We start from the raw sequence: 8,667 nt of genomic DNA, 5'->3' as shown, positions 1-8,667 counted from the left end.
CCACAGCTACTGCAGGACATCACTATACACACCACAGCTGCTGTAGGACATCACTATACACACCGCAGCTGCTGTAGGACATCACTATACACACACCACCGCTTCTGCAGGACATCACTACCGGTATACACACCTCAGCTGCTGCAGGACATCACAATATACACCACAGCTTCTGCAGGACATCCCAATACAAACCACAGCTGCTGCAGGACATCCCAATACACACCACTGCTGCTGCACGACATCCTAATACACACCTCAGCTGCTGCAGAACATCACAATATACACCTCAGCTGATGCAGAACTTCACAATACACACCACAACTGCTGCAGAACTTTATAATAATCGCCACCAAAAAAACAGGCAACTATGCAAACCAAACACGAGTTTCTCAAACAATAATGCTAACTCCGAAAAAAGAGCACGAACCACAGAGGTATTGAAAAACATTTAATATAAGCACATTATATAAAAGTAGTTTCCTTTTAATGCGCAACTGTCATGAGGTTTGGGGCATATAACCTAACCCCAGTCTGTGTATGGTAGAATATGTATCCAGTCTTACTTGTATTATTACAGCTATTAATAATAATAGTAATTATTAATACTTATATTACAGCTTTTATCATCCCAAATAGAGATGAGCGAACTTACAGTAAATTCGATTCGTCACGAACTTCTCAGCTCGGGGGTCGCTGACTTTTCCTGCATAAATTAGTTCAGCTTTCAGGTGCTCCGGTGGGCTGGAAAAGGTGGATACAGTCCTAGGAAAGATTCTCCTAGGACTGTATCCACCTTTTCCAGCCCATGGGAGCACCTAAAAGCTGAACTAATTTATGCAGTATAAGTCATCAACTGCCGAGCCGAGAAGTTTGTGACGAATCGAATTTACTGTAAGTTCGCTCATCTCTAATCCCAAACAATGCTTTTATTTGCAGCCACTGACAGTCAGATAGGCTACACCTATGCCCTGTACATCAGCGCTGGTACCGCTGTGTGATTGACACACAGGTCCCAGCGCATGCGCCCCTTATCTTTCGTATGTGAGTGCCGACCGACATTACTTTACAGCAGTGATCTCCAAGGGAAAAATATAAAGGTTGGGGGCTCACACTATATAATATATACCGAGGTACTTGTGATACACGTACCCTACGTGCCGATAGATACAATACAATGAAAAGAGGAAACAGACAGACCTCTAGGTATATATAGGTGATGAAAGGGTTTTCTGTGCAAATGTGGGCTAGGTAGAGTGCAAATCTGGTGTGGAAAAATGTATATAAAATATATAATAAAAAATATAATAATAAAAAAATATATAAATAAAAAAAAATGTATACGGTATATAGTAAAAAATATATAATGTAAAAAAATGTAAAAATAAATATATATATATATATATATATATAGTAAAAAAAATAGAATTAATTGGTGACGTAAAATAGGTGAGTGGTGAATATGTGAGAGGTGAAGAGATATCTGACATTTTGACATTTTTATACATAATTATACATTTGACATTTTTACATTTTTATACATAATTATACATTTTAAATTATTTAAATTATACATTTTGATATCTCTTCACCTCTCACATATTCACCACCCACTCACCTATTTTACATCACCCATTCATTCTATTTTTTTTTTACAATATATATATATATATATATATATATATATGAAAGAAGAAACAAGGTCCGGCACTAGGTTGCAGGTAAAAACTTCTTATTCTTTTATTTCAAGATTCTGCGGTACAGGGTAGAAAGTCTGTCGCTTTCGCTAAAAAGCTTAATCGTAGACTGCCGTACAATCACAGGGGACAATTTAAAATACCGGAGGTATAAGTCACATGACTTACCTTGTCATTGTTAATAACATGTTACATATAAAACCTGGAATTGGAATCCATTCAGAACACTAATTATCGTGTCTGTTCACACTCTTAGATTATCATATACTGCGTTAGAAACTATTTCATATTTATTATTCGCTGATTGCAAGGCTATCGATATCGATAATCCATACTTGAATAGTATACATTGGCTAGGGCGCTTCATTGACGATATTTTAATAATCTGGAAAGATTCAAAGGATGAATTTGAGAATTTTGTTAAATATATTGGATCCAATGACCTCAATTTAGGGTTCACATCGTTCTTTAACAAAGATAGTATTAATTTCCTAGATCTCACATTGGTGGGCAGAGAGGATGTTATAGAAGTCCTTCCTTACAGGAAGGAAACGGCGACTAACTCCATATTAAGGGCATCCTCCTGTCACCCAAAACATGTTTTGGATAATATCCCATTTGGGGAGCTCTGCAGGATCAGGCGCAATTGCTCAAGAGATGATGAGTTTAAAGTGGCAGCAGAAGACCTGTGTGTTAGGCTGAGAAATAGAGGCTATAATGATAAAATCTTGAATCAGTCACACAAGAAAATTAATGAAATCAATCGGAGGGATTTAGTGGCATACTCTAGGAGGAGACAGGAACAGGAAGAATCACATAATGCAGGTGGCAAAAGTAGTAAATTTAAATCCAAATTCAAGAGACCTTTTTTCGTCACACCGTATAGCACCCAATTTAATAAAATAAAAAATATTATAAATAGGTACATCCCAGTCCTTGAAACTGATCCAGCTTTAAGAAATATTGTAGCGGGAGGTATTGCTATTGTATCTAGGAGGGGTCCCTCTATAGGGTCCAAAATATCCCCAAGCCTTTTTGAAAGTAAAAGTAATATCAAAACAAATAGCCAGAATTGGCTCAATGCCAAAGGAAATTGGAAATGCGGACACAACCGGTGTTTAACGTGTGACTATATGAGTGTCTCAAATCAAGTGATATCATGCACTACGGGAAAAGCACACAGTATACAAAATTATCTAAATTGTAATACTAAAAATATTGTATATGTGGCGACTTGCACAATTTGCAAATTACAATGGGTTGCTCAGGCAACTCATTAAAAATGAGATTTAGAAAACATGTGTCGGATATCAGGAGTAATCTACCAGGTATCTCCATGTTATCCCGTCATTTCAGAGAAATACATGGGGGGGAGGCAAATAGCCTCCGCGTCTCGGGATTGGAGAAAATATCCTTGGGGCCAAGAGGTGGGGATCTCAAATACAGGATGTATAAACGTGAGACCTATTGGATGTTCCTTTTGGGAACTAGATACCCAGAGGGTTTAAATAAAAGAATGGATATGATGTTAACTTGTCCATAATATTGCATTGTTGTTGTTAGGTTATATTTTGTAGGAATAGTATTTATAGTTATGAATAAGTCAAACAATCCAGTGTGGATTGACAATGTCATAACCTACACTGTATTCATAGACCAAATCCATCCAACTATGTAGGGTAATCATGTCTTAATTTTATGTTATGGAATAGCATGATAGGATCCACACTTGGATTTTACCAATAATAAGGAGAAATAACAATAACGATAAATATCAATAACAAAAAGTATAAAAAATTCAAAAATAATGATAATTACAATAATAACTTTAAAAATAGTAACATGGAATACATAATAACAAAAATAATAAATAATAAAAAATAATAAATAATAAAAAATAAAAAATAAAAAACAATAAAAAATAATAACATTAATGATATAAAATAATAACAACAAAATAAATAAAATAAAAATAAAAATAAAAATGAAAATATAAATAAAAATAATAAAGAATTAATTATCACAATGAAATAGGAAAGATGTCAATGCTATCTAGGATATTATGGCATAGTAATAAATGTTATCAAAATACAAATAACAACAATGTAAATACATAGAAATATAAATAATAATAAAAATAAGAAATATTTAAAGATAAAAAGTATTAATAATAATAATATATACACAAAAAAATTTTATAAATAAGAAATCATAAAAAATTGCTCATCAATGGTCTCCATTTACTTCATCCTGTTAATATTCACACACAAATAATTGATGTTGCTCTCATATGACAGTCAGTCAGTATCGTATAATATTACGCACTAACTGCATTGTGTGCTTTTCCCATGCGCGTATTCTGATAATGATAAACATATATGTACCGTATATACTCGAGTATAAGCCGACCCGAGTATAAGCCGAGACCCCTAATTTCAACCCAAAATCCCAGGAAAAGTTATTGACTCGAGTATAAGCCTAGGGTGGGAAATACCTCATCCCCCCCTGTCATCATCCAGACCCGTCATTAACATCCTCATCATCATCCCCTTGTCATCATCCCACACATCCCCCCTTCATCATCCTCTTATCATCCCACACATCCCCCCTTCATCATCCTCTTATCATCCCACACATCCCCCCTTCATCATCCCCTTATCATCCCACACATCCCCCCTTCATCATCCCCTTGTCATCATCCCACACATCCCCCCTTCATCATCCCCTTATCATCCCGCACATCCCCCCTTCATCATCCCCTTATCATCCCGCACATCCCCCCTTCATCATCCCCTTATCATCCCACACATCCCCCCTTCATCATCCCCTTATCATCCCGCACATCCCCCCTTCATCATCCCCTTATCATCCCACACCCCCCCCTTTATCATCCCCACCCCCCTTCATCATCCCCACACCCCCCCCTTCATCATCCTCTTCTCATCATTCGCCCTCAGTGGTCTTCAACCTGCGGACCTCCAGAGGTTTCAAAACTACAACTCCCAGCAAGCCCGGGCAGCCATCGGCTGTCCGGGCTTGCTGGGAGTTGTAGTTTTGAAACCTCCGGAGGTCCGCAGGTTGAAGACCACTGCGGCCTTCAACATCATCCAGCCCCCTCTCACCCCCCTTTAGTTCTGAGTACTCACCTCCGCTCGGCGCTGGTCCGGTCCTGCAGGGCTGTCCGGTGAGGAGGTGGTCCGGTGGGGAGGTGGTCCGGGCTGCTATCTTCACCGGGGGCGCCTCTTCTCCGCGCTTCCGGCCCGGAATAGAGGCGTTGCCTTGACAATGACGCAGAAGCACCTATGCGTCGTTGTCACGGCAACGTGACTATTCTGAGGCCGGGCCGGAAGCGCTTAGAAGAGGCCTCCCCGGTGAAGATAGCAGCCCGGAACCACTATCCCACCGGACGACCTCCTCACCGGACAGTCCTGCAGGACCGGACCAGCGCCGAGCGGAGGTGAGTACTCAGAACTAAAGGGGGTGAGAGGGGGCTGGATGATGTTGAAGGCCGCAGTGGTCTTCAACCTGCGGACCTCCGGAGGTTTCAAAACTACAACTCCCAGCAAGCCCGGACAGCCGATGGCTGCCCGGGCTTGCTGGGAGTTGTAGTTTTGAAACCTCTGGAGGTCCGCAGGTTGAAGACCACTGCGGGTGGGGGAGTTCACTCGAGTATAAGCCGAGGGGGGTGTTTTCAGCACGAAAAATCGTGCTGAAAAACTCGGCCTATACTCGAGTATATACGGTATATATATATATATATATATATATATATATATATATATATATATATATATATATATATATAAAACCTTTCTTTTCCCATGCTAAATTTTAATTCTTCTTGCCTGTTTGTTCCCTTCTCCTCCCCCCCTATTGTGGTTTCCGTATTTATATGACAATTTGTACGTCTAGTTCACACTCTATTTTCATCCACTGCGATTTTAAAAATTTAAAAATTTAAAATTTAAAATATAAAATCAATAAGAGGTCAAAACATATCCTGCAATATAATTTATTGCTAGGGAAACTCTTAGCCTTGCAATCAGCGAATAATAAATATGAAATAGTTTCTAACGCAGTATATGATAATCTAAGAGTGTGAACAGACACGATAATTAGTGTTCTGAATGGATTCCAATTCCAGGTTTTATATGTAACATGTTATTAACAATGACGAGGTCAGTCATGTGACTTATACCTCCGGTATTTTAAGTTGTCCCCTGTGATTGTACGGCAGTCTACGATTAAGCTTTTTAGCGAAACGCGTCAGTCTTTCTACCTTGTACCGCAGAATCTTGAAATAAAAGAATAAGAAGTTTTTACCTGCAACCTAGTGCCGGACCTTGTTTCTTCTTTCACAAGTGAGTAGCCGGAGGCGGTACCGGCCGGGCTACGGCACAGGAGGCGAGCTGGGCGTGCACTGGGTGAGCGACTCACAAACCAGCCTTGATATATATATATATATATATATATATATACATTTTACATTTTTTTTACATTATAGATTTTTTACAATATATATATATTTTTTTATATATATATTTTTTTTTATTATATTTTTTATTATATATTTTATATCAATTTTTCCACACCACATTTGCACTCACTTTACCTAGCCCACATTTGCACAGAAATCCATTTCATCACCTATATATACCTAGAGGTCTGTCTGTTCACTGTCTGACACCTCCGTGTGCCGAGACAGTGCCTGTTCTTCTCCTCTTTCTTCTCTGTGTGGGAGATGCACTGGGCGCTCACTCTCTGCCTCTAGTATTGCCCGGACGCATGGAGGAGTCAGGCAGAGCGCTTGCTCTGTAAAGTAATGTCGGTCGGCACTCACATATGAAAGATAAGGGGCGCATGTGCTGGGACCTGTGTGTCAATCACACCGAGGTGCCAGCGCTGGTGAACATGGGATAGGTGTGGTGGTCGCGGGGCATAGCAAACCCCTGGCCATTCCTATCAAACTGTCAAATAAATGTACAAGTTGAAGTAGTATACACAAAATTCTCCCTTGTGTCATAATGACACACCTAAAGGGATGCATAATTCCTGAATACCAAACAGGGGAATTCTGATAAATCAGATAATAAACATAACAACATAGAGTTCAAACAACACCTGATATAACATTTAAAAAAATACTTTATTGTAGACCTATTAAAAAACATGTAATGGGACGCAATATGGAAGAGTGCTTCAAAAGTTAACCAATAAAAAAAGAGGCTAACAAAATAAACTGCTACATCATGTAAAGGTGGTGGCCCAGTACAGGAGTTGCATTGTCTGTATAATGTTATGTGCCTTTAAATGTTGTTGCCAAGTCTTGTAACCAGGGAAGGTGTCAGTGACCAGATAACTTGTGGGTGACATATAGGACCCCTCCAAAGTCTCCCCCATACAAAACCCTTGTAGGAGCTAGTTCAGTCTTCTTTGAGTACATGCTGAGAACCAGTCAAGACTTGAGAGTGTCTGGTGTCCTGGCGAGACGCAAGGCCTAGCCACCCAGCCGCGTTTCCATCACCAAGTGCCCCAAAGGTGAATGTCAAAGCTTGGTAAGCTACACAAGAGGTGAAGTCTAGTCAGTCCTAGTCAAGTCAGTCAAGGCTGTCTAAATTCAGTGTGGGTCTGCAGCATTTTATCCAAGTCCACTACAAGTCCCAGCGAGCCTGCAAGTCTCTAAATTCACTGGTCACCTCCTTGGGCCTAACTGAGCTGTAAAGACCATTCCATCTGTCTGACTCAGTAAAGCTGCCGTTGTTCCGTAACTTGGCGTCGGAGTCATTATTTGCCCCGTGCCTAGCTCAGGATCCAGCGGCCATACCTTGGGTGGTGCAGAGATCAGATTAACCACGCCCTGGCGTCACGAATATAAGGGGTTAATGCCATCTGCCCCCTAGGGTACTAACATCTGCCCTCATCACACCCTTACCACATAAACTATCTTGCTATTAATAAGAAAGTGCATGTAATAGCTCAAAGTGCTCTAATTACATCCCTGAGAGCACCAGTGCCATACCAGAACTAATGTAAACATTGTATTAAAGTAATTACCGTAACAGTAGCTATTGCACAAATACAGGGTGATCCTCAGTGGGAGTAATCAGTGATCACTAAGTGTGTGATACTTACACTGGTGCCCGCAGCAGGGCTAAAGCAGTATGCGTAAATGCAGATGTACATCAGGTTAATATTGTCACGATGCCGGCTGGCAGGTAGTGGATCCTCTGTGCCAGAGAGGGATTGGCGTGGACCGTGCTAGTGGATCGGTTCTAAGTCACTACTGGTTTTCACCAGAGCCCGCCGCAAAGCGGGATGGTCTTGCTGCGGCGGTAGTGACCAGGTCGTATCCACTAGCAACGGCTCAACCTCTCTGACTGCTGAAGATAGGCGCGGTACAAGGGAGTAGACAGAAGCAAGGTCGGACGTAGCAGAAGGTCGGGGCAGGCAGCAAGGATCGTAGTCGGGGGCAACGGCAGGAGGTCTGGAACACAGGCTAGGAACACACAAGGAAACGCTTTCACTGGCACAATGGCAACAAGATCCGGCGAGGGAGTGAAGGGGAAGTGAGGTATAAATAGGGAGTGCACAGGTGAACACACTAATTGGAACCACTGCGCCAATCAGCGGCGCAGTGGCCCTTTAAATCGCAGAGACCCGGCGCGCGCGCGCCCTAGGGAGCGGGGCCGCGCGCGCCGGGACAGGACAGACGGAGAGCGAGTCAGGTACGGGAGCCGGGATGCGCATCGCGAGCGGGCGCTACCCGCATCGCGAATCGCATCCCGGCTGGAGACGGTATCGCAGCGCACCGGGTCAGTGGAGCTGCCCGGAGCGCTGCGGTAGCGAGAGAGAAGCGAGCGCTCCGGGGAGGAGCGGGGACCCGGAGCGCTCGGCGTAACAGTACCCCCCCCCTTGGGTCTCCCCCTCTTCTTAGAGCCTGAGAACCTGAGGAGCAGACTTTTGTCTAGGA

Source organism: Hyla sarda, chromosome 6, assembly GCF_029499605.1.
Source record: "Hyla sarda isolate aHylSar1 chromosome 6, aHylSar1.hap1, whole genome shotgun sequence".
NCBI lineage: Eukaryota > Metazoa > Chordata > Amphibia > Anura > Hylidae > Hyla > Hyla sarda.
This window is presented reverse-complemented; position numbering follows the sequence as displayed.